Source organism: Trachypithecus francoisi, unplaced genomic scaffold (assembly GCF_009764315.1).
Source record: "Trachypithecus francoisi isolate TF-2019V2 unplaced genomic scaffold, Tfra_2.0 Lachesis_group14, whole genome shotgun sequence".
Taxonomy (NCBI): domain Eukaryota; kingdom Metazoa; phylum Chordata; class Mammalia; order Primates; family Cercopithecidae; genus Trachypithecus; species Trachypithecus francoisi.
Genome location: NW_022681459.1, coordinates 19,127,344 through 19,153,242, shown reverse-complemented (window position 1 = coordinate 19,153,242; position 25,899 = coordinate 19,127,344). Strand labels below are relative to the sequence as shown.

Below are 25,899 nucleotides of genomic sequence, written 5' to 3'. Positions count from 1 at the left end.
ATAAGTGTGTGCAGGTTGAACATCCCTAATCTCTAACCTGAAGACCCAAAATCCAACATGTTCCAGAATCTGAAACTTGTTAAGCATCAACATGACACCTATAGAAAATGCCCACTGGAGTATTTGGAATTAAGGGTGCTCCACTGGATACAAAGCAAACATAAAAAAAAAAAAAAATCCCTAATCTAAAACACATCTGGTCCCAAGCAGAGAAGGGATAATTAACCTGTACTACAAAAGAGTCATGGATCTTTAGGTATATTTGTGGAGGCGGGAAGGATAATTCAGATTCTTTGTAATGGTTCAAGATTGCCATCTGCAATAGACTGAATTGTGTATGTTGAAGCACTAACCCCCAACACGACTGAAGAGAGAGAGACTTTAAAGAGGTTATTAACATTAAATGAGGTCATTAGAGTGGGCTCTAATCCAATAGGACTGATGTCCTTATTAGAAGGGGAAGAGACACCAGAATTCTATCTCTGAGCCTGCACAGAAAGGCCATGTGAGGACACAGAGAGAAGGCAGTCATCTAGAAGCCAAGGCGAGAGCCTTGGGAGAAACCAACCCCACTGGCACCTTAAACTCGGACTTCCAGACTCCAGGACTGTGAAACATGAATTTCTGTTGTTTTAAGCCACCTAGTCCATGGTATTTTGTTATGGCAGCCTGAGCAGGCTAATAGACCATCTGAGCATCCTACAGTTCTACAGGATTCCCTGCGGAAGAGTAAAAATGTAAGAACAAAGGGCTAGCGTTCATTTACTGAGGACTAGGGCCAGGTCGTTTTGTTTTGTTTTGTTTTGTTTTGTTTTGTTTTGAGACAGTTTCACTCTTGTTGCCCAGGCTGGAGTGCAGTGGCAAGATCTCAGCTCACTGCAACCTCCGCCTCCTGGGTTCAAGCGATTCTCCTGCCTCAGCCTCCCGAGTGGCTGGGATTACAGGCATGAGCCACCACACCCGGCTAATTTTGTATTTTTAGTAGAGATGGGGTTTCTCCATGTTGGTCAGGCTGGTCTTGAACTCCCGATCACAGATGATCCGCCTGCCTCAGCCTCCCAAAGTGCTGGGATTACAGGCGTGAGCCACGGCACCCAGCCTAGGCCAGGTCTTATAGTTCCTCTTCCACCCTCCTCCTGCCTTCCCCAGTCTGGAGATGTCACAGCAACAGCAGCTGGGCACGCAGGCTCTGAAGCTGCAAACCCTGGCTCTAAGAGCATCCATCAGAGTCCTCAATAAGTGGTGGTCAGTAGGCTCTGCGTGTTTGGTTCAGAGGAGTGGGTAGACACGGAAGCCAGACAGCCCCTGCCCCGGAATGCCACTCCCACCACTCCCTCTGACTGTCTCACCAGGGTCCCTGGTACCCAGAGGCCACCCTCCCTGCTGACCTCTCATAGTCCCCTTGCCCTCCCAGGTCCCACACCTCCTGCTTCTCCCCCTGTAGCCTCCCTGAGGTTCTGTCCCAGGTCTTCCTCTGCTGGAGAGGCATGTGTCCACCCCTCCACTTCCAGCACGCTCATGACTGTCCATCTGCCCATGAGTGCGAATGCTTGTCCTGCTCACACCTCTTCCTGAGCTCTGACGTGCCTCTGGCCATCCGCACCTGGATACTCTGTGGGCCTCCGAGCCTGTCACCTCCCCCTGCCCCAACTCCTCTCTGGGGCTCCCAGCTCAGCCTACAGCACCACCATCCACAGGTGGCCCTACTGTAACATCCTCCTCCAGCCATCCCGCCCCTATTCCCACACCTCATTCATCACCAAGAGTCTGTCACCTCCACCTTAGACAATCTCCCTCCCCTGCTGCAGCCGTCATCCCTTTGGCAGAGTTGGGCCTCCCTGCTAATCTCTCTGCCTCCTGTCTCCCACCCCCACCCAGCCTGGCCTGGAATTCCCTCCCACACACTTTTGGTCAGGTCAACCCCAGTTCCCACCCGCCACTGGCCTCAGGTTACAGCTTGCTTCCCCATCCAGACTGGCTGGGGTCACTCTGGGCCTCCCCAGCTGTCACTCCCAGCACACACACGCTTCGCTGCTATGATACCCTCCACCGTACTTTCCACGAAAGCAGGAATGGTGTCTGACCTCCCAGCACCTAGCACAGGGTTGGGCTCACGGGAGCAAGGGAAAGAGGGAATCAATGAATAAATGAATGCATATGCAGAAGATCCCACCAGGACACTACAGGAAGTCAGTATAAGTTCTTGGTCATCTCTACTACTGCCTTGAGAAGTCCCACCACTGAAGCCCTCAGATTTCCCAGTTACAATGTAGGTAGACCAATGCCTTCCCTTCAAACATTAAAATCATTTAAATCCAATGTGGGTGCTATCTGTGGACACAGTTTCAGCTAGTGTGCGATCACGATGCAGAGTCCGCAGACCTCTGCATGAGAAATGTCCCCCAGGCAGATGGCTTGAGCCCAGGAGTTCCAAACCAGCCTGGGCCACACGGTGAAACCCTGTCTTTACCAAACAAATACAAAAACTTAGCCAGGCATGGTGGTGCAGGCCTGTGTTCCCAGCTCCCTGAGAGGCTGACGTGGGAAAACGGCTTGACCCTGGGAGGTTGACGCTGCAGTGAGCCGTGATCACACCACTGCACTCCAGCCTGGGAGACAGAGTGAGGGGCTATCTCGAACAAAAAAAAGAGAAATGTCCCCTTCTCAGAGAGACTTCCCCAACCAGCCTAATTACAACTCTACCCCTCTCCTCCCCCGACCGAGGCACTCACAATCTCCTAATCCTATTTTTCCCCATAACTCACTAGGCTACAGTAGGGTTTCCTTAGTCAACACATGAAATTCTCCCACCTCCAGACCCCTGCTGGGATTCGCCCTTTTGGCTCCTTGTCACCTTTTTCAAGGCCAGGCCCATTCTTTTCCTAGAACACTTCCAGAACCCCCTTCCGGGCACCAAACCCTCGGCCATTTCAAAAGTGACTGAACCTGGTGTGTCCAGTGTCCAGCACCACATCAGGAACGTGGAAGGAGCTCCAGCAGCATGCCCTGGACAACAACACGGGCAGCATGGACCTGGAAAGAAGATGGGGAGGGAGGGACGGCAGGGAAGGACGGATGCATGACCATGGCCAGTCCCGATCCCAGGTGTGCCTTCCAGATTCCACTTTGGGGTGGACAGCAGCTGTACAACTGACGCCGAGTGCCAATGCTAAAAAGTAGGTATGAGGAGACGGAGCCGCTGTGGAAAGTCCCAACAGAGACAGAAATTGAGGATCCGTGCTGAGCCCAAGGCAGTAGGCAGTCGTCCCTGCTTGCTGTCCAGCCTTTCCTGCCGCAGAAAATGGTTTCTCACCTCCTAAAAGTGTGCCTAAGAGTTGAGGACAGGTCATGGGAGAAGGGGTGCCGGGGAGACCTCAAAGGTGCAGCATTACAGCAGGCGATCCATGACAGAAGGACCCTCATTCTACACCACCAGACCCCATGTGCCCCCGTAAAATTCCTGACATGCCAATGTCTAATTCTGGGCTGTCCCCTTGGTGGGCACTCCATCCCTCTCCCAAACTTGTCTGAGCTGTCGCCTTCTCCAAAGCAGCTAATTTAGAGGCACAGGAAGGCTCCCCAAAAGCAAGGACCATGAAAACACACCCAGGCTCCCCGTGGCTCCCAAAGGAAAGAAACCACGTCCTGAGGACACCTGTGCCACTCCCATCAGGCAGCCCTCGGCCTGTGCCACTCCCATCAGGCAGCCCTCGGCCTGTGCCACTCCCATCATCAGGCAGCCCTCGGCCTGTGCCACTCCCATCAGGCAGCCCTCGGCCTGTGCCACTCCCATCAGGCAGCCCTCGGCCTGTGCCACTCCCATCAGGCAGCCCTCGGCCTGTGCCACTCCCATCAGGCAGCCCTCGGCCTGTGCCACTCCCATCAGGCAGCCCTCGGCCTGTGCCACTCCCATCAGGCAGCCCTCGGCCTGTGCCACTCCCATCAGGCAGCCCTCGGCCTGTGCCACTCCCATCAGGCAGCCCTCCGCTTGACCGCCTCCTCGCTGTTCCTCAGCGGCAGAAACAGAGGCGTTCCTTCCCGGGGTGGGGCCCTTGGCCACACAGCACTCCCTCGACCTCTAAGATCCTGCCGAAATGTCAGCTCTCAGAGAAGCTTCCCTGACTCACCCATTTATAACCACATCACCTGGAGCTCACAACCCATGTGCCCCGGGGCTATTTGTCCCATAGCACTTAGCACCTCTGAAGTCCCACAGAACCAAGTGAACATGGAATCTGCCCGACGCCTGGAATCTGCCCGACGCCTGGAAGCCCCAGAAGGGAGGGTCCCTCACTGACACGCTTACCACATCCAGAACAGACCCCGCACACAGGCGGCGCTCAATGAGTATTTCTTGAATGAATGCATCCAGGTGCCTATTTCAGAACCTGTTATGGGCTAAGTCATGTCCTTCCCCCAAAATTCAAGCTCTAGCCCCAGTGTGACTGTATAGTTGACCCTCCATGGGTTCCAACCTCAGATCAGAAATGTCGGGGAAAAAATAATTCACAAAGTTCCAATAGGCAAAACTTGAATTTGCCGCATGCCAAGTGCTGAGTGGAATCCACGTGAGTGAAGTGATGTGTAGGCATTGCATTAGGTATTCTAAGTAAGGTGGGGACGATTTAAAATATACAGGAGGATAGGTATAGGATATATGCAAATATGACACTATTTGTTATCAGGAACTCGAGCATCCTTGGATTCTGGTATCAGAAGGAGATCCTGCCCAGCACTTTGGGAGGCCGAGGTGGGCGGATCACCTGAGGATGGGAGTTCGAGACCAGCCTGGCCAACATGGCAAAACTCTGTTTCTACTAAAAATACAAAAATTAGGTGTGGTGGCGCATGCCTGTAATCCCAGCTACTCGGGAGGCTGAGGCACGAGAATCACTTGAACCCGAAAGGCAGACGTTGCAGTGAGCAGAGATCACGCCACTGTACTCCAACCTGAGTGACAGAGTGAGACTCTGTCTCAAAAAAAAAAAGAAGGAGAACCTGAAACCAATCCCTGCAGATACAGAAAGATGGCTGTATTTGGAAACAGGGCCTTTATAAAGGGAAATGAGGTTAAATGAGGACATGAGGGTCATGCCCTGATCCAACAGGACTAGTGTCTTGATACAGAGAGAGACACCAGGGATGAGAGCACAGAGGATGTCTGTGTGAAGACACAGTGGGAAGGCAGCCTTCAGTCAGCCAAGGAGAGGAGGCCTCAGGAGAAACCAAACCTACTGATCCCTTGATCTCAGGCTTCCAGCCTGCAGAACTCAGAGAAAATCAATGTCTGTTGTTGAAGGCCCCCCAGGTCTGTGCTATTTACCATACTGGCCCCAGCAAACCAAAGCAGAACCTGTATGAAACCTTTATGATGGTTATTAGTAATAACAGAATGGCTCGCTTTGTAAATCTCATCATAAAAATCCAAACCTGGTTGACAGCACTGGAAGAAATGATTTGGGCAGGGTAGGCAAAGGGAAAGCCCCCAAAGCAATGAAGGAAATGACGAAGGCCTGAGAGCTCCCTGATCCAGCCCAAGCCTGAATTCCACATAAAAGGGCTGAAAACTGGTGATTAGCATGACCCAGTGGGGAGTTTTGAAAATACATTGGTTTCACACCGTCTTCCAAAGAAATGATGTGTGTAAATGCATCCAAGTGGAACGTGCTCCTGTGTGGATGATACTTATTTAACAGAAAGCAGAAAATATCCTTTGCTGGCTTTATAATTAATTTCAGTGTAGCTCCGATTCGCAGAGAAACAATGCTAGACAGCAAACACACACATCCCTGTCTTTTACAGGGCCCATTAATTGCTGCTATTTATGTAGCAGCGCTCAACTGCCTCTGACCCCTGGCTGCCCGCTGGCCACCCTCCTGCTGCTGAGCTAAAATTCGCCTTTTTGTAAATGAGGGAAAAAAGTTTCCTTCCCCAGTTTAAACAACAGAGCTCATTAGGACTGATCTTGGAGATGCTAACAGAACCAGGTGCTGGGCCAAGGCAAAAAGCAAGACTCTAAGGAAAAAACAATGTCAGCATCCAACGCAGATCTGGGAAACCCTCCCACGCCTACCCAGGGGCATTCTGAAGCCTCTTTCCCGGGGATCCTCTGCGCCCGGGCTCCAGTTCAGTAAGCAAATCACCCTGGAAACGTATCCTGCTGGTGAGAAACTAGAAACTGGTTCTTGCAAGAGAGGAATGCAAAACGGAGAATTTTGAGATAGCAAGGTAGAATGGCTGGGCTGTACAGACAACTGTGGGGCTTGTGCAATTGCTGGAATTCTTATCAGAAGCCTGTAACTTAGTTAAAATATGTGTTCTTGCTTTGTCCAAGATGTATTTATTATCCACAAGGATAAAATTAACCCTCAGTCCCTCCAGAGTGCTGCCCACTTGCAGTGTACCAAAACTCAGGAATCTTAAGAGGAAATGAGTATTGTTAAAACAGGTAATGCTAGCATCATTTCTCTTTGGTTTGGAAAAGAGTCAAAAGGGCCCAGTTTACAAGTTTTTTGAGATCGTGTGTGATTCATGTTGGTATTCCCCAAAATGTTTGTTTGAGCCCTGAAACACAATTGATAAATATATTGGCCAAAAAAAACCCTGAACACCCAATGGTCTTAAATCCTCAGAAACTCCCATTCCCCAGTAGCCCTGTCTGTTCCCAGTCTCTTTCAACTCTGCCCCATTTTTAATCATCCAGAGTGTAACTCTGCAACAACAGAGAGGAAGCCTCAGATTACATAATCTAAAAGCAAACAGATCCACAGCATCCAAAAAACGAGTTGGTTATGCATGACCACCCCTCGCCAGCCATGACGGGGGACTTGCTGAGAATCCCAGCTGGACACCCCGACCGTGGTGGGCAGCCTGCACCCCACTCTCCCGCCCTGCCTCTCTGAAGTCACACATTCACAATCATTCCTCCTCGCTGAGGCCTGCCTTCTCCCCACCTGTTGCCTGACCGGTTCACCCCCTTCCCCCTTGTCCCTCCCTACAACGGATTGCCAAATCTCCTCCAGAAGGTTCCTTCCTGGCCATCCCCCTGCTCTGGCCAGCCTCCTGACAGGCCCCCAGCACTCCTCCACCCTCCCGGCTTTCAGCCCCTTCTCGCACGAGGCCCTAGAGTCTTCTTTCTAAGGAGAGTTACGGTCATCGTCTAAATAAAGTCCAGATTCTTCGATGAGAAATTGAAAGTCCTTCATGATCTGCTGCCAGCACACCCCGACTCCCACCCACACCTCCCTCTCCACTTTTTTTTTTCTTGGAACAAAGTTTATTTTGACTAGCTTACATTCTATCCATTTTTGTTTAGCCCAATTGCCTATGGTCAAATAAAATTCTTTAAATGCTTTTACACAATAGTCATAGCGAGACACAGACTCCTTAAGTTTTTGTTCATTTAAAAAAAATTTTTTTTTTTATTATTGTGGTAAAAACACCTAAATAAAAGTTACAGTCCTCACCATTTTTTTTTTTCTTTTGAGATGGTGATTCGCTCTGTCACCCAGGCTGGAGTGCAATGGCATGATCTCAGCTCACTGCAACCTCCCTCTCCCGGGTTCAAGTGATCCTCCCACCTCAGCCTCCCTAGTAGCTGGGACTACAGGTGCCCGCCACCATGCCTGGCTAATTTTTGTATTTTTAGTAGAGACAAGGTTTCACTGTGTTGGCCAGGCTGGTCTCAAACTCCTGACCTCAAGTAATCCTGCCTCGGCCTCCCAGAGTGCTGGGGATTAACAGGTGTGAGCCAGCACGCCCGGCCCGTCCTCACCATTTTTAAGTGCACAGGTCAGAGGTGTGAAATATTCACATGGTTGTGACTCCTCTCTACTTTTTATATCTTCCAGGTGCTCCGTGTTGCCCCCTGCTTCTCACATGTCCAACCCATCAATCCCCACCTGGACACTGTCACTCTTGGTTCAGAGGGAACAACCGGTACCTCTCAGCAACCTCAGAATGGCACAAGAGAATCCACAGGAGACATCCTCGCCTCAGCCACATGTCCAGTGCCATGCAACCAAGATCTGTAAGCCACATAAGTCATTTTATATTTCCTAGTAGCCATAGTAAGTAAAAGGACACAGGCAAAATCAACTAACACTCTATTTCCTATAACCCTATTTATCTAAAATATTATCATCTCAGCATGTGACCAATATTTTGAAATTCTTAAGGAGATATTTTGCATTCTTTTTTTCACACTATGACATTGTGAGATCTGGTGTGTGTTTTACAATTGGAGCACATCTCAGTTAGGACAAGGCATATTTCTTTTTTTTTTCTTTTTTTTTGAGATGGAATTTCATTCTTGTTGCCCACGCTGGAGTGCAATGGCGAGATCTCAGCTCGCTACAACCTCCACCTCCCGGGTTCAAGAAATTCTCCTGCCTCAGCCTCAGCTGGGATTACAGGCGCCCGCCACCACGCCTGGCTAATTTTTCTATTTTTCGTACGGCCAGAGTTTCACCATGTTGGCCAGGTGGGTCTCGAACTCCTGACCTCAGGTGATCCACCCACATTGGCCTCCCAAAGTGCTGGGATTACAGGTGTGAGCCACCATGCCCGGCCAGACCAGGCACATTTCAAGTGCTCAACAGCTACATGTGGTGAGAGGCAACTGTATGGGACAGGGAAGTTCTGGCTGCCTGGCTTTGGGCAAACCACTCACCCTCTGAGCCCAGGGACCAGCTGACTGCCTGCCTGAAACCCAGTACTCAAAACACAAAGTCTGGGCCTGTAATCCCAGCACTTTAGGAGGCTGAGGTAGGCAGATCGCTTGAGCCCAGGAGTTCGAGACCAGCCTGGGCAACATGGTGAAGCCCGATCTCTACAAAAAATACAAACATTAGCCGTGTATGATGGCACCCATCTGTGGTCCCAGCTGCTTGGGAGGCTGAGGCAGGAGCCTGAGCCTGGGAGGCAGAGGTTGCAATGAGCTGAGATCATTCCACTGCCTTCCAGCCTGGGTGACAGAGCAAGATTCTCTCTCAAAAACCATTAAACAAACAACAACAGCAAACACAAAATCTGGAGAATGAAGGAAGGAAGGAAGAAATGCTCTGTTTTCTCATCTGCAAAGTGCATACAAGATTACCAGTCACCCACATTTGTAATGAGAACTAAATCATGCCTTTGGGAACCCAGCTGAGGTCAGAGTCCCAGTACTGAGAAATCCTAGGCAAGAAACTTAACCTCAGTAAGCCTCCGATTATTCATCAGTAAGCCAGGGATAATAATGGTGGCCAAGGTAAATCATACAAAGTGCTTGCACATAGTGACCATCCATTAATTGTAGCTAAAAGTGAGCCAACAATAAGGACAACACCGTGGAATTAAGATATAGCTAATAGATGCAGATGATGCTAAGGGGAAATATCAAAACAAGTCAGTGCATGGCAGGGGCAGGGGTGCAAAAACCCAGGGGAGGGAGAGACACAGCAGCTCCAGGAAAAAAAAATAATAAATCAAAATAACAGTTGTACACTAAACTGAACACAGGAATCCTTATCACAGCTCCTCCCAGTCTCAGGCCCGCTGGTGACCCATTTACAGGAGGTCCTCAGTAAACCTCTGCAGATGGCTTCTCTATGCCACGAGAACACAAGGCTTCCTTCCTCCCCACTTAAATCACACACTAAACATCGGGGCCAGCCCCCATGCCTGTGTTCATGAGAAAGGGAAAAGTAGGTCTTTCTTCCGCTCTGCCCTGATTTATTCATGTGCGTTTATGGTGTCAGTCTGTACAAAGCAGAATTTGTGTTCCTGCAATGACTCCATAAATCCTCCTGGCCTCCCTGCACTGGCTGGGAATAATGAATGCTCTGCTTCCACTGACAGCAGATAATGGCTCTCAGGAAGGTCCAGGAATCCATAAGCAGATAACAGAGAGCTCAGTGGGAGGTGGGCGCGGGTGTGCTCACACGAGTGCACAGGGTGGGAAGAGCGACATGGAGATCGTAAGATGCGGGCCTTGACTCCTTTTTCTTTTTCAATACATTTTGCTCTTTCAATCATTTTAATTACTATCTCCCACTGTGTTCATTTGCTAGGGCTGTCACAACAAAGTGTCACAGACTGTGTGGCTTACTGTCTCACAGCTTTGAAAAGATACAAGTCTGAGATCAAGGTGTAAGCAGGATTGGTTACTTCTTGGGCCTCTCTCCTAGGCTTATAGATGGCTTTAAAAAGTAAAAAGAAACAGGTGAAATTAACTAATAATCTATTTCCTATCACCCCATTTATCTTCTCATTGTGTCTTCATACAGTCTTCCCTACGTGTCTGTGTCCAAATTTCCTCTTCTTACAAAGACACCAATCAGATTGGATCAAGGCCCACCCACAGGACCTCACTTTAACTCAACTACCTCTTCTTTCTTTTTTCTTTTCTTTTCTTTTTTTTTTTTTTGAGACACAGTCTCACTCTGTTGCCCAGGCTGGAGTGCAGTGGTGCAATCTCAGCTCACTGCAACCTCTGCCTCCCAGGTTCAAGCAATTCTCCAGTCTCAGCCTCCTGAGTAGCTGGGATTACAGGCGCGCACCACCACGCCGGCTATTTTTAGTAGAGAAAGGGTTTCACCATGTTGACCAGGCTGGTCTCAAACTCCTGACCTCAGGTGATCCGCCCACCTTGGCCTCCCAAAGTGCTGAGATTACAGGCGTGAGCCACCACATCCCACTCAACTACCTCTTTAAAGACTAGCTCCAAATCGAATCACATTCTATGGTACTAGGAGTTAAGGCTTCAACACGTGAATTTGGGGGTGGGACACAATTTAGCCCATAACACCAGTAAAATTTATCATGAATTCTAGTACTAAGGAAAAAAACAGATCTAAAACAGCAAAGACCCCGGGAAACTCCAGAGAGGAAGCAACACGACTCGAGAAAACACCAATAATCCCAAGACATCTCCAAGCAAACTTGGTGCTTTGAGTTCCTTTTCTCTGTCGCATGTTTTCCCAATTTATGGCTTTCCAAATGCTATTTTAAGCTATTAACTTTTCTGCAAATAAGCCTATCGTTGGCATCTCTGGAGACATCTCTACTTCTTGCTTTCCTTTGCAAAAAGAGGGCACCATCTTTGTATTTGCATTAGTCACCTTGGATTTTCATTTTGTCAGCTGCTTTCAGTGAGGCAAAAAGTTTAGGAAACATCAGATAAATGTAGTTTCTACTCTTTACCATTTGTTCAACCATTTAAAGTTTAGCAAAATGTAAACAGAGACAGAAGGGGCCCAAAGAGTAGACCCAAAAAGATTTCCTGAAGCAAAATCCATGTCAAAATCTCCCGGGATTTCAATATTTGAACATAAAAGGCCAATCTTTTGTGGTGAATAGCCATGATTTGTATACTAGATGGAGAACCGAGACTAATTGCTTAGCTTACAGGAAAAGGGGAACTCAAAATACCTCCATAAAGAGGTACTTAAACTCTTGCAGTAACTGTAACTATTGGATGAGAAATTCACAGCTACCCCCAAGTGGGTTATTTTAGTTGATTTTGTTTAGTTTTCTTAAACAGCATCACGACTTAAGAGTAACATCATCTAAATCAGCTATCAGAAGACAGAAAGAGGAAACCAATGACTTTTAACCAATACTGTTGATCCCATTAGATACAACCTAAGGATGTTTTAGAAAAACTAACTTAAAACATTCCTCTTACTTTTTCCAAAACCTTCTGGATCCCATCTTGTGAACATGCAGAAATAGCAAAGTCCTTTGGAAACTGTGATCACTGAAGGAACAGTTGGGGGTTTTACTTTTGTTTCCATTAACGGAGGGGTAAATTTTATTTAATAGAGGCTTGGGGACTTGCCTAGAGTCACACAGACAATTCCAAGACTGCAACACAAACATTTCTATTCTCTCCAGGACACTAACTTTCAAAATTCTTGTAAAATATAGAATTCTTATTCATCATTTAGTCAACCGCCTGGCTGTAAAGGTAATTTTTTTTTTTGGCAAGAGTAAATTAATGTGTGGCCAAGAATGAAAATTATTTTCAACTCCACAGTATTTTTAGTACCTAGCGAACATTTTTTACTAATCCAATGACTAAAAAGTAACTAATGAAACAATATGAAATATACACATGCAGCAACATGAATATTTATATAGTCAAGTTCAATAAAAGAATTATTTCTAGAGAGCAGAATATCATCAACTTCAAAGGGATGTTTTCCACTTACAAGAACGTAATCATTATGAAAATACATTTTAAATTCTGAGCTGTCTTTTTTGATTTGTGGTGGAGGGGTAGCTGTGATTGGAGTTACTATTCTGAGTTTATGATTTCCTACCCCACTGGGCCCCATACTCTGAATTTGGGTCAAGCATCAGTTATCCATTGCTTTCATCAACATTAGTGGAGCTTTGTTATGTCAAAATCATGTTAGAAAGAATTTAATGTGGCTTTCATGGGAATCAAGATTTACGGGTTGCAAATTCCACCTCTCCCCCGCACTAAGAAAAAAAAAATGTAAAATTAGACACTTTGATCATGATATTTTTAAAAGTGGATCAGTAATGTTAATCTCATTATATTAAACACATATTATCATTACATAAAGAAAAGATTAATAGTGTGAGAGCTTATAATTAAGCAGCACACAGGGTGGATCTCCTTGGTCTAGAAAATCAATAAATAAATGTAGGCAACTGTCTGATGAACTTAAGCTTAGTAAATATTCCAGGTGGCTGGGAGATCCATTTAATGGTCTAAATTAACTAGTTTAGCTGTCAATAAGCATGCAATTGATGAGCTATTTGGACAATCGCCATTTCTCTGTCAGTTACACGGTGTGAAAACAAAAGGCACAGGTGTGGACCACAGTCATCAAGCCACATAAACCTCCAACTGGGACTAGTTTCACTGAATCAGCACATGACAAGCAAGACCCTGTAAAACACTGTACATGTTTCACGTAACCCACACAAGCCCTACGAGGAAGAAGATGCCATTACTTCCCCTTTTTACAGAGGGAAACTTTTGGTTCACACAGATTAAGAAACCTGCCCACGGCCGGGGACGGTGGCTCACGCCTGTAATCCCAGCACTTTCGGAGGCTGAGGCAGGTGGATCACCTGTGGATGGCAGTTCGAGACCAGCCTGACCAATGTGGAGAAACCCCATCTCTACTAAATACACACAAGTAGCCAGGCGTGGTGGTGCATGCCTGGAATCCCAGCTACTCGGGAGGCTGAGGCAGGAGAATCGCTTGAATCCAGGAGGTGGAGGTTGCGGTGAGCTGAGATCGCGCCACTGCACTCCAGCCTGGGCAACAAGAGCAAATCTCCATCTCAAAAAAAAAAAAAAGAAAGAAAGAAACTTGCTCACAGGCTGTCCAGCTGGGACATGGTCAGGCATGGATGTGACTCTCAACTGACAGCTAAGTAGACCCTTGCCATCTAGACGGGTGGTATGACCTGGTTGAGAGGCCTCAGCTGGGCCTCAAATAACCCAGTGGGTTATTTGATCATTGTGAACACCTAAATCAGGTAGTAGTTCAATGTGACCAAAGAAAAACAAAAACATCTTACTCTCTAAATCTGTCACTTTAAAAGCATAATCCCCAAATCTCTACACCATGGGCATCCTAACAAGCCAACCTATGCTGTCTTAGCATACAGGAGTGGCCTTACCACACCTGAGCATCAGAGCTTAGTTTGCAGAGGGAGGAACAGTATAGGTGGGAAACAGAACAGGTGAGTTACAAGTTTAAACATTAGCTAAACACAGATGTGACTGACCCTGGGTCCTTCACTTTGAGACTTCAAAGCTCCCTCCGAGGCAGCCTGCCAATCTCTGCAGCTTGCCAAGCAGAGGTGACACAGGCTGCCTGCTCAGCCCGAGCTCATCACTCCCGCCACCAGCCTGAGGCCTCCATATCAGAGAACTCCTGGCAATGCATTAAAAGCCAGGTGGACAAACCGAGAGTTGTCTTCCCAGGGCCTAGAGGGGGACAGTACAGGTGGAGAGGGTCACCCCCTTCTCCTTACCTCTAAGTGTCTCTCTCTCCCCTCTGCAAACTTCCGTGACCAACCAAGTCGCCCAGCAGACACACCCCAGACGCTACAGAAGAACCCAGGCTGAGAACCTGTTACGTGTTATGTGTCCCCCAACAAATTTCATGTTGAAATCCTAACCCCCCAGCAGCTCAGAAGGTGACCTTGTTTGCAAATTAGGTCATTGCAGATGTAATTAATAAAGATGACATTATTCGTGTGGACCCTAATCCAGTATGACTGGCATCCTTATAAAAAGGGGACATTTGGCCGGGCGCGGTGGCTCAAGCCTGTAATCCCAGCACTTTGGGAGGCCGAGACGGGTGGATCACGAGGTCAGGAGATCGAGACCATCCTGGCTAACATGGTGAAACCCCGTCTCTACTAAAAAATACAAAAAACTAGCCGGGCGACATGGCGGGCGCCTGTAGTCCCAGCTGCTTGGGAGGCTGAGGCTTGCAGTGAGCTGAGATCCGGCCACTGCACTCCAGCCTGGGCGGCAGAGCGAGACTCCGTCTCAAAAAAAAAAAAAGGGGACATTTGGACATAGAGACACACAGAGAGTGCCATGGGAAGGCTGGAGTCATGCTGCCAGTAGCCATGCAAGTGCCAAAAGCTGGGAGAGGGGCCTGGAAGAGACCCTTCCCCAAAGCCTTCAGAGGGTGCACCTTGATTTTGGACTTCCGGCTCCTTCTGGCTTACTGTGAGACCATCAGTTTCCACTGTTCTAAGGTCTGTGGACACTTTGTCATGGCAGCCTCAGAAAATGAAGTGCTCAAGGGCTACAGGCATCTGATCCATACTGAAACCATCCTGGGAAATTCTTCCCAACCACTCCGTGTCCAGTCCATTAGCAAGTTAAACAATAAACCACGATCAACCCCAGGCTGACTCTGGAGGAAGGCTTACTTCCAGAGTACTGATTAACTTGGACAGGTATCAGTGCGCGCACAGGGCTCCCAAGCAGAGTGCTGCTGTTGAGAGCCAGACTCAAAGAGGAGACCTTTGATCCACGACAAAACCTCTGAATTGTAGCCAGAGCTTCCACACGGAGACCTGCATTCTACCGAGTCTGTCAAAGTATCCACTATTTGTGAAAAATCATGACAAGCACAGTAGAGTTTGTGTGTGTGTGTGTGTTTCAATAACTAAGACCTGGTTCTAGCCTACATAATCCTGCAACCTGGGAAGCAGCTAGCACACGCTTGCTTGTGCTTAAGATGTTGCGTGGAGTCAGAGAGATGACATGGAGACAGAACAAAGAGCGGGGAGAAACTACCTCCAGCCGGGCGGAGGAGGGCAGGCTCCACGAAGAACGAACGTGGCATCTCAGTAGGGCTGAAAGGAGCTAGAAGGGTGGGCCTGGAGAGGTACCAGCCGGGAAAAAGGCGGCCAGCAGGCCCCACAGAAGACCCTAGGAAGACAGCTCACCTTGTCCAGCAGACACCGACAGTGTTGGGACAGAAACTCAGAACACAGCATGGGGGGCTAATCACAGAGAGCACGGAATGCACGGGACAGAATTTGGAATTCGCTGTTATAATAAGACCCATCAAGATGTTTTCAGCAGGTCTGTGGACTCATTAGAGTTCACTTCTAGACAATTAGGGTGGCTTACGCTGCGAGGAACAGGGGATGGGGAGAATGAACGAGGATTAAACTAGACTGTGTCAAAGGGACCCAGTAGGAGATAAAATCAAAAAGCAGCCAGAGGCCGGTCGTGGTGGCTCACGCCTGTAATCCCAGCACTTTGGGAGGCCGAGGAAGGTGGATCACTTGACGTCCAGAGTTCAAGACCAGCCTGGCCAACAGTGAAACTCCGTCTCTACATAAAAAAAATTAGCCATGCGTAGTGATAGGCACCTGTAATCCCAGCTATGTGGGAGGCTGAGGCAAGAGAATTGCTTGAACCCAGGAAGCAGAGGTTGTAGTGAGCTGAGATCACACCACTGCATTCCAGCCTGGGCAACAAGAGTGAAACTTCGTCTTTAAAAAAAAAAAAAAAAAAACCACACACACAGCAGCCAGAGGTATAATTTACAGGAGCCGAATAACCCAAAAGGAACTGAGAAGATGGAGGAACCAAGATGGTGCTGAGCAGGAGTAGCAGGGAATGAAGAAGAGGCAGAGCAGTCACTGGCAAAGGCAATGAGTTTGGTTTAGAACACATTATAGGTTAAACTGTGTCTCCCATAAGGATATGTCCAAGGCCTAATCCCCAGGACCTCAGAATGTGACCTTATTTGAAGACAGGGTCATTGCAGATGTAATTAGTCAAGATAAGATCATAGTGGAGTAGGATAGGTCCCTAATCCCATAGAGCTGGTGTCTTTACAAGAAGAGGAAACACAGACACACATAGAGCAAAGGTCACGCGAATTTGCAGGCAGACACTGGAGTGATGCATCTCCAAGTCAAAGCAGGCCAAAGACTGCAGGCAACCACCAGAGCTAGGAGGAAAAGAAGATTCTCCTCCCCTACAGCAAACAGGGAGAGCAAGGCTCTGCCAACGCCTTGATTTCATACTTCTGGCCTCCAGAACTGTGAGACAATAAATTTCTATTGTTTGACGCCGCCCAGTTTATGGTACTTTGTTATGGCAGCGCAGGAAACTAACGCGGAACGTAAAAAGGGAAGATCTAAGTAAAATTAGTGCAGCAGGAAGTCGTTGCCCGCCTCGACTTTTTAAATCATTTCCTCCATGGCACCAAGTGCAGAATGAGCTTTTCCCCTTTTGTGCTCATAAATCTACCAAGAACAGTGGAACAGGGTGGGAACTTAAGAGCAGCTTATCATTCAGTCTCCACGATAACGTACATTGTAAGTGCTTGTAACGTTAAACCATAAAAGAGAATAAGCTCACAGACAGTATTCCTTAACAGGAGCCTAACAAACGATTTAGGCATATCGATCGGATGCTTTGTGGATATTAAAACTTTGCTTTCATATCAGTCTTTCTTCTAGCATCAATAGACACTGCCCTTTCTCTCAAACTTCTCAAATTCTTTCCAAGCAGAGTTTGGCCTGACATTCATCATCCTCTCACCTTACACTTCTAGAAGCTTGGACCCCACTCCTGCCCTGCTCCACCCCACCCTACAACCAAGCTCAACGCAGGGCCTCTCCATAGGGGTAAAAGACGGGAGAGGCCTCCAGAGTCGAGACGAAAAGTGAGCTGCAAAAGGCATACTCAGTCCACCTATTTTTGCCCTAATAAAAAACCCACAGCCAGACGCGGTGGCTCACGCTTGTAATCCCAGCACTTTGGGAGGCTGAGGTGGGCAGATCACTTGACGCCAGGAGTTCGAGACCAGCCTGGCCAACAAGGTGAAACCCTGTCTCTACTAAAAATACAAAAAATTAGCCAGGCATGGTGGCAGGCACCTGTAGTCCCAGCTACTGGGGAGGCTGAGGCAAGAGAATCACTTGAACCTGGGAGGTGGAGTTTGCAGTGAGCTGAGATCATGCCATTGCACTTCAGCCTAGGCAACGAGAGTGAAATTATATCTCAAAAATAAATAAATAAATAAATACCCACAAAGTATAAAGGCTAATAATAACCACAAAACATAAAATGGTTTTGCCAGATGAGGTTTCACTGCAGAACATATGGATGAAAAAATAAGACTGAGAAATACTGCCCTGTGTGGCTCACCTCTCGGCCTTCTCCTGGAAGCCAGACCAGCTGGGGGTCTTGCACCTCAAGTCTGTTTCCAGAGTCTAAGGTCTTCCTTAACAGAATGTCAGCATAACTGTTGCATCTCTGCAATACATCCCTACTCCACGTAGCCTCCCTCTTTCTCTCTCCAAGAGAACTGTCAGTGAACCATAAACCCAAGTGCACTTAACAATGATGAGCATCCCGGGGCAGGGGAGGAGGTGAGTATCTCGGAAAGATAGAACATGGTGGAACAGAGGCAATGAAGCTACCTGAAGGTCCAGGCAGCACTCTCCACCCAAAGCCCATGGAACATCAATGCCCGGGGCAGTCCATCTTCTAGCCCTGACCACTCCACCTCCTTCACTGTCCTCTTGGCCTTTGCCTGTCTCTTGCCCTTTGCTTCCAGGGTCCAAAGACCTTTCTGCGGCTAATGAGATGGGATAAGAAAAACAATAACATGGTGTTACGGGTCAATTCTGTCCCCCCAAAAGGTGCTGGAGTCCTAACTCCCAGCATCCGTGAATGTGACCTTATTTGGAAATAGAGTCTTCGCAGATGACCCAGTTAAGATGAGGTCATTACAGTGGGCCCTAATCCAACATGACTGTGTCTTTATTAAATGGAAAATGTGAACAAGAGGCAGACAAGCACAGAGGCAAGATGATGTGAAGATGCAGGGAGGATGCCCTTCAAGCTAGGAATGCCTGGGGCTATCAGAGGCTGGGAGAGAGGCCTGGAAAGAACCTTTCCTTGCAGCCCTCGGAGGGAACCAGCTCACCTTGATCTTAGACTTCTGGTCTCCAGAATGAGACAATAAATTTTCATTGTTTAAGCCACACAGTTTTTTTGTCGTTGTTGCTATTGTTTTTTTGTTTTGGTTTTTTTGAGACAGGGTCTTGCTCTGTCACCCCAGCTACAGTGAGTGGTGCGATCTCAGCTCACCGCAGCCTCCACCTCCTAGGCTCAAGTGATTCTCCCACTTCAGCCTCCCAAAAGTAGCTGGGACTACAGCCCTTCGCCACCACTTCTGGGTAATGTTCGTATTTTTGTAGACACAGGGTCTCCCCATGTTACCCAGGCTTGTCTCAAACCCCTGAGCTCAAGCAATCTGCCTGCCTTGGCCTCCCAAAGTGCTGGGATTACAGGTGTGAGCCACTGCGCCCGGCCCTAAGCCACACAGTTTGTAGTACTTTGTTACGGCAGCCCCAGGCAACTAATGCATATGACATCACGCTACTAGCAACAGTATTTTTTAGTTGATCACTTTAAGAGTGTTCCTAAAGAGTGAACATTTTAAGAGCTACAGAGAATAATCTTTTGGGCTCACACAAATCATATGCAAAGTAACACAAGTCATGTGTCAATATCCAACAAACAATATAAAGAGCTTTATGGACCATCCTAATAATTTCATACATCTATATGTGTCCATGAAGAAATTCTAATAGGAACTTGGAACACCTTCTTCTTTTGATGGTGTTTTGTAGAAATATGCCAGGGAAACCAAGACAGCACTATAGGGAAAACATTTGTTTGTTTTTCTTGACCCAACATGGAATGAGACAGTACACAACACGATACGAGTCAGGAATCCAATGAGTATTATTGATTTCCTTACTCAAGGAGGACATTGTTTCCAGGTATCGTGGTATCTGGACAGAATGTGATTCATTACAGAACAGAGTTTAGTGAGGCAAGAAGTGAGAGAGAGAAACCCCAGGCTCCTATCCAGAGGAAAAAGTTACTGAAAAGGAGGATCCCATTAGAAAGTGGTCTCGTGAATCAGGTGAAGTTTCCCAGCGTGATTCCTGAAACTGACCTCAGCTTCTGGGCCACTCAGCAAATGGAGGTGTATGAAGAGTGTGTTAGTTGGCCAGGGCTGCCGTAACAAAGGATTATAGACTGGGCGGCTCCAACAACAGAACTGTATTTTCTCACAGGTCTGGATGCCGAGAGTCTGAGATCAAAGTGTCAGCAGGGTCGTTTCTTCCTGAGGCCCTTCTCCTTGGCATGTAGATGGCCACCTTCTCACTGTGCCTTCGCACAGTCTCTCTCTGTATGTGCGCACGTCTGTGTCCAAATTTCTTCTTCTTCTAGGGACACCAGGTATATTGGATTAAGGCCCATCCAGATAACCTCATTTCACCTTAATAACCCCTTTATGATCTTATCTCCAAATGCAGTCACCTTCTGAGATACTGGGGGTTAGGACTTCAACATATGAATTTGGGGTTGAGGGTCACAATTCAGCCCACAGCAAACACCCTGACAGATATAAGACTTGTCAGGTTCAAGGTAATGCCCTCCTTCACACTGACCCTCTACTAGGGGTGCTCAGGATGACAAGAGCTCAGCACCACCGCGAAACACACAGCAGCTCACTGGCCCTTTCGGATGCAGAAGCCACACTGGGCAACTCTATTTAAAAGGTTGCTTCAGCCTGAGCACCAGTGAGGCATGGCCCACCCAGCTGTTTGTGAGAAATCAGAAGTTACTTTCCTAATGCTGAAATTTTTCTCTGTCACACAGAGATGGATGGGCCTCTCCGATTACACACAGAGAAAGCCAAAACCACCACGTACCATTCCCAGAAAAGAAAATAGAAAAATCGCTGTTCCAAGGCTAGTTTTTCATTCTCTCCACTTGCATGTAATTGTCACAGGCCCGTTATTAAATTGTCACACCATTTCCCCATCCAAGGAAGGAACAGGGCTGATAAGCAATCAGCACTTTGGGGGAAATTTTCTCTTCAAATTTGCAGACTGGAGTCTCTGGGACTCCAGTTTAACAGCTGCTTCGGCTCTTAACACACAGGAAGTCTGAGAGCCCTGGGCCCCTGCGGCAGGTTGAATGATGACTCAGGAGACACAAAGTTCACAGGTCTCGTGAAGGGCATTTCCCCAAGACCCTAATTGTTACATATGCCAGAGCATGTCTTGTGTCTCCTGGGCCTTGAGTGACATAAACACACTGAATTTATTTATCATCCAAATTCTTCATCTTGCTTCTCTTTCTCTTACAGAACAAGCAACAAAGCAGACTTTGCCAAAGAAAGAGACCAGGACTGATTCTGCAGATTTTTACCTGAGATTCGCTAAAATCCTGGGACACTTAATCAGTCACTGTTGGAAGAAACATGGACTTTTCCACCGTAATAGCATGAGTTCCGTGTTTGTGATTCCCAGCTTAGCTCCAACTCCAGGAGGCAGGCTCCACTGGGGCAGATTTGATTCTTGAGCCTGTTCACAGTGCACGTGGTGTCTCAGACAAAAGCACCCAATGGAGGGGGCCGTTTGGGGGGAAAAATCCAGACCCCACTTGGCTTGCCAACTCTGTGCCCTAGGAGCAAAGGATATATTTTCCTCCCGAAATGCTGTTTGCTAAACCATGCACCTTGCAGCTGCATCCATTCAAACAGGAAGCCTTTGTCCAACTGGGCTGCACAGAGGGGACGCCTTTTCTAATTGGCCCACTTGAGGATGTGCTTTTTTTTAATTGGTTGACCCAGAGGGGAGGTCTTTTTCTAATTGGTCTGGCAAGGCACAGCTTTTCCAATGTGTACAAAAGCCCACACCACACAGGTTATCAGCAGCTCTGCATAAAAAGGGCCATCATTAAGTGTTTGAATGAAAAAACAAACGATCATCTCCAAGTAAAGGTATCATTTGTGTTATTTTTTAAGCTAGTTACAACGGGGCAATTTCCCCAGCAGTACTGACATCACAGTACACCTGGCAAATGGCTTGAGATGCAGAATTCTGAGCCTAAAAATGGATTTTACGAAAATGGAAAGAGCGTTCCATGAGTGTAGAGGGAATGATCTGGAAAAAGGAGAAGTCATCAGCTATTTTCTCCTTTCCCTTTTCTTTCTTCCTTTCCCTTCCCCTAGGCCCTGGGATGACCTTCCCTTCCACAACAAAGAGGTCTTAGACATGCTTTCTTTCATATTTGACATTTAATACTTTAAACTCCAGAATTAGCTCTAATTCAAGAAGCATTCCTGTCCCACAGGCAACAGGAAGCAATCAATATTCTATTCTCACACCAGAGGACAACTGGCAGCCAAAAGCGGTTGAAAAGGTACCAAAAAAACGCAGCCTTGGGGAAGAAGGGAGAAACCACAGGAATTGGAAACCCAGAAATTTTGGCAATAAGAATCCAAGACAAAATTCTCAACCCAGTCCCGGAATCTAAAGGGGCCTTAGATCACATTGGAAATGACAGAACTTCTAGTAAAGAGTCAGTGAAAAAATGCAGCAAGTTATCCCCAAAAACACAAACATGGGAGAAAGTGTAACCCTTAAAGGCAGTAACATGTTTTCCTGAGTGTTGAGGCAAGAGTTGCCTACCCGATCAAAAACATGACAATTAAACTGTCCCACAAACTTTCTCAAACCATACTAATCTGCTAACTCGTGGAGGATCATCTATCAATAGTATTCTTTCTTCCACTGTCAAAATGATTCTCTGCTGTTAAAGGACACTCAGTGGCAAAAAGGTGACAAGGAGGTAAGGTCAGTAAGGATTCCAGTATCACACTTCTACAATGATGTCATCAATCCCAGAAATATAAGGAGATCCAATAATGCCCATGTTGGGGCTCAGGACACACCAACCACCCCGAAACATGACTATAGGAGACCAGAACATGACACTCCAATTATAATTATTTGGCATAGTTTGAGCTGGTTATCCTGAGAAACTGCAAACATAGAAGTAGCTCCGAAAAGCTGTTCTTTTGCAAATAATAATAATAATAATATCTATAAAGAAAATTTATGTATCAGGAAGAGAGTTGCTCCAGGTAACTTTTGTTACCTGGAAGACTTTTATCTGCAAAACAAGACAATCTTTATTCACCACCATACGTTCCTTCCCCTCATCCTCCCATAACGCATCGCCACTACCCCCAAAGCCTCAAGCCTCTATTCTTTTCTGTAGCTCAGGATGCTGTAGAAGCTTCCATGACCTGGCCCTTCTTGGAGTCTCATATTCTGTGGGACTCCCATGCATACGATGGCCTTAAATGTGGTTTTCCTCCTTCTACTCTGTCTTATGTCAGTTTAATCTGTAGCCCAACCAAAGAAGTAGAAAGGTGGAGGGAAGACATTTTTCCCTCCTCTACATCCAGAAAGAGCAAAAAGTGAAACACAGGAGGAGGCAGAGAAGCCAGGAATAGTGAGAAGCCTTGAGGCAGGGGGCAGGGTGAATGGCAGGATGCGCCCTAGGAAGCACAGAAGCTGCCAAGAAAAGGAGGTCCAAGGCAGAGGTGGGCAAGAGGGAAGTGGAATCCCAGGAATGCAGACCTCCGGAGAGGCATTCCGGTCCTCAGGGAGGTGTTGACGGAAGAGGCGTCCCCATCATCTTTTGCCTCACCTCACTTTATCCTTAAAACAAAACGCTGTTATCTATGATAAACTGAGTGGGTATCTGTTTCTTACTACCTAAAAGACCCTAAATAACACATACTTTTAAGGCGTAAATACAACTATGAAAGTCTAAATGAAGAGAACAACCAACTACCATTTCTTTTTTTTTTTCTTCCTTTTTTTTTTTTTTTAGAGAGAGTCTGGCTCGGTCACCCAGGCTAACGCACAGTGGTGTGATCTCAGCTCACTGCAACCTCTGCCTCCCGGGTTCTCCTGCCTCAGCCTCCCAAGTAGCTGGGACTACAGGCATGCGCCACCATGCCTGGCTAATTTTTTGGAATCTTTTTGGTAGAGACAGGGGTCTCACCATGTTGGACAGGCTGGTCTCAAACTCCTGATCTCAGGTGACCCGCCCACCTTGGCCTCCCAAAGTGCTGGGATTACAGGCATGAGCCACCACGTCCGGCCACTGTTTTTTGACTAACACAATAAAATGACTGTATTTTCAGGCTATGTGCTTTACACACACACACACACACACACACACTATATATATATATATATATACACACACACATATACACACATATATACACACACATATATATATACACATATATATGTATTTTTTAAAAACCAACTTCTCATTGAATACCATGAGGTATGGTTGTCACCATTTTGCAGATACAGAAGCTGAAGTTTAGAGTTTTTGAACACTGTGCCCAAGATCACACAGATACCAAGTAGCAGAAAGCAGATGGGAGCCCCAAGCTGTCAGTCCCCACAGCCTGTGCTTTAGTGCAAAACACCAACAGGTTAAATCATTATGTAACAGGTTAGAATCTATAGTCAAATACCCCTACCCAATGCAAAGATTTTTCTGCAGACAACTATGAAATACTGGACCCACTGATCATGTATAAGACAAAACCAACAACAAGCCCTCTAGGTTACTTATGCATCAAAGCAATAAGAGAAAACTAAAGATAAAAGGCTATTGGACTGATTCCACAAAACACAACATTTCTATGTGCCTCTGCCCCCTTCCTAAAATAAAAGCACCATAAGGTGAATCAAAAGGCAAATGACCACCTGGGAGAAAATATTTGCAACATAACAAAATGTTAAATAAAGTTTAAAGTTGCTTTCTTACATATTTTAAGTTCAGCCTAATGGTTTATCTGTACATAGTGAACTGTAACCTAAGTTGCATGTGTAAACAGGATCCTAACAGAATGTGTAAACAGATGTGTAATAATACATTTAATAGTATTATTAAATGTAACCTGGTCTTGTACCAATCACAGAGTCTGGGCCAATCACAGGTGTGTTCACATGTTCAAATAAGACAAATGCCAAGCTGTAAGCAATCCAGCTGTTTCTTTCTTTTCTTTTCTTTTCTTTTTGGTTTGTTTGTTTGAGACAAAGTCTCACTCTGTTGCCCAGGCTGGAGGGCAGTGGCGCAATCTCCTCTCACTGCAACCTCCACCTCCTGGGTTCAAGCTACTCTCACGCCTCAGCCACCCGAGTAACTGGGATTGCAGGAGTGGGTCACCACGCCCAGCTAATTTTTGTATTTTTAGTAGAGACAGGGTTTTGCCACATTGGCCAGGCTGGTCTCAAACTCCTGACCTCAAGTGATCCACCCACCTCGCCCTCCCAAAGTCCTGGGATTACAGGCATGGGCCACCACATCCAGCCTGTTTCTGTACCTCACTTCCATTTTGTCTGGTTGGGGGTCAGGGCCGGGGGGTGCTCTGTTCTCAAATCATTCTTGGCTCAATTAAATCGTCAAATTTAATTTGTCTAAAGTTTTTTTTTTGTAAACAAAAGCTAATATCTGTAATACGAAAAGAGTTTCTATAAACCAGTAAGATAAACAGGAGAAAGATGGGGGAAAATTATTAACAGTTCATAAAAGAAGAAACACATTTTCAATCAAGTACACAAATTATGATTAGCCTTACTAATTATCAAAATGCTCAGTTAAAAAGTCACTTTCATATCTGTTGTGTCACTTGGTATAACCTTTCTAAAGTGCAATGTGGCAATGTGTCAAAAGCCTTCCAACTATTTATCTTAAGGAATGACTCAGAGATGAACATACAAGGATAATAACAGCAGTTATCACGTTTCCAGGGAAAATTTTGAAACAACCTCAATGTCCAACAATTGGGAACTGGATTTAAAAATCACAGCAACTCCAAATAATGGAATGCTATGCATCACCAGAAATCAAACTTTAAAAGAATATTTATCGGCTGGGCGTGGTGGCTCACTCCTGTAATCCCAGCACTTTGGGAGGCCGAGGCAGATGGATTACCTGAGGTCAGGAGTTCAAGACCGTCCGAAGCAACAAGTTGAAATCTTGTCTCTACTAAAAACACAAAAATTAGCTGGTCATGGTGGCGGGTGCCTGCAATACCAGCTACTTGGAAGGCTGACGCAGGAAAATCACTTGAACCCAGGAGACGGAGGTTGCAGTGAGCTGAGACTGTGCCATTGCATATCAGCCTGAGCAATAGAGCAAGACTGTCTCAAAAAAAAAAAGGTATCTAAAACAGAAAGAGTGGATAATGCAATGTGATTAGTATAGTAACAAGTGGCAAAACTGACAATAAAAAAGTGTGTATAAGTGGCCGTGATTTAGATGGCAACTATCAAATATGAGCCCAAGATTTCTTTTGATCTGTTAAAAATCTCAAATATTCTGGAATATACCTGTGATAGTTAAGTCACAGTATAATAAATCAGTTAAGATTTAAAGAATTTTAAAATTCTTAATGCTCGGTCAAAAATACTTAAAAATATATTATTTAAAACATATTTATAGTTGATCATAGAAAAAAACACTGATTT

At 46.5% G+C, this 25,899-nt stretch overlaps 1 protein-coding gene across 2 annotated transcripts in view; it reads right to left on the bottom strand.

The window, feature by feature from the left end:
- Nucleotides 1-25,899, bottom strand: part of HUNK (hormonally up-regulated Neu-associated kinase) — a 127,231-nt gene that overhangs the window by 85,713 nt on the left and 15,619 nt on the right. Inside the window, exon 1 of one of the 2 annotated variants that reach the window (XM_033232303.1) lies at nucleotides 15,290-15,463. The exons of the other annotated variant lie outside the window; for it this stretch is intronic. The gene's annotated coding sequence lies outside the window, so the exon portion shown is untranslated. Of the gene's footprint in view, nucleotides 1-15,289; nucleotides 15,464-25,899 lie in introns of those variants that run through there. 2 annotated transcript variants of the gene reach the window in all.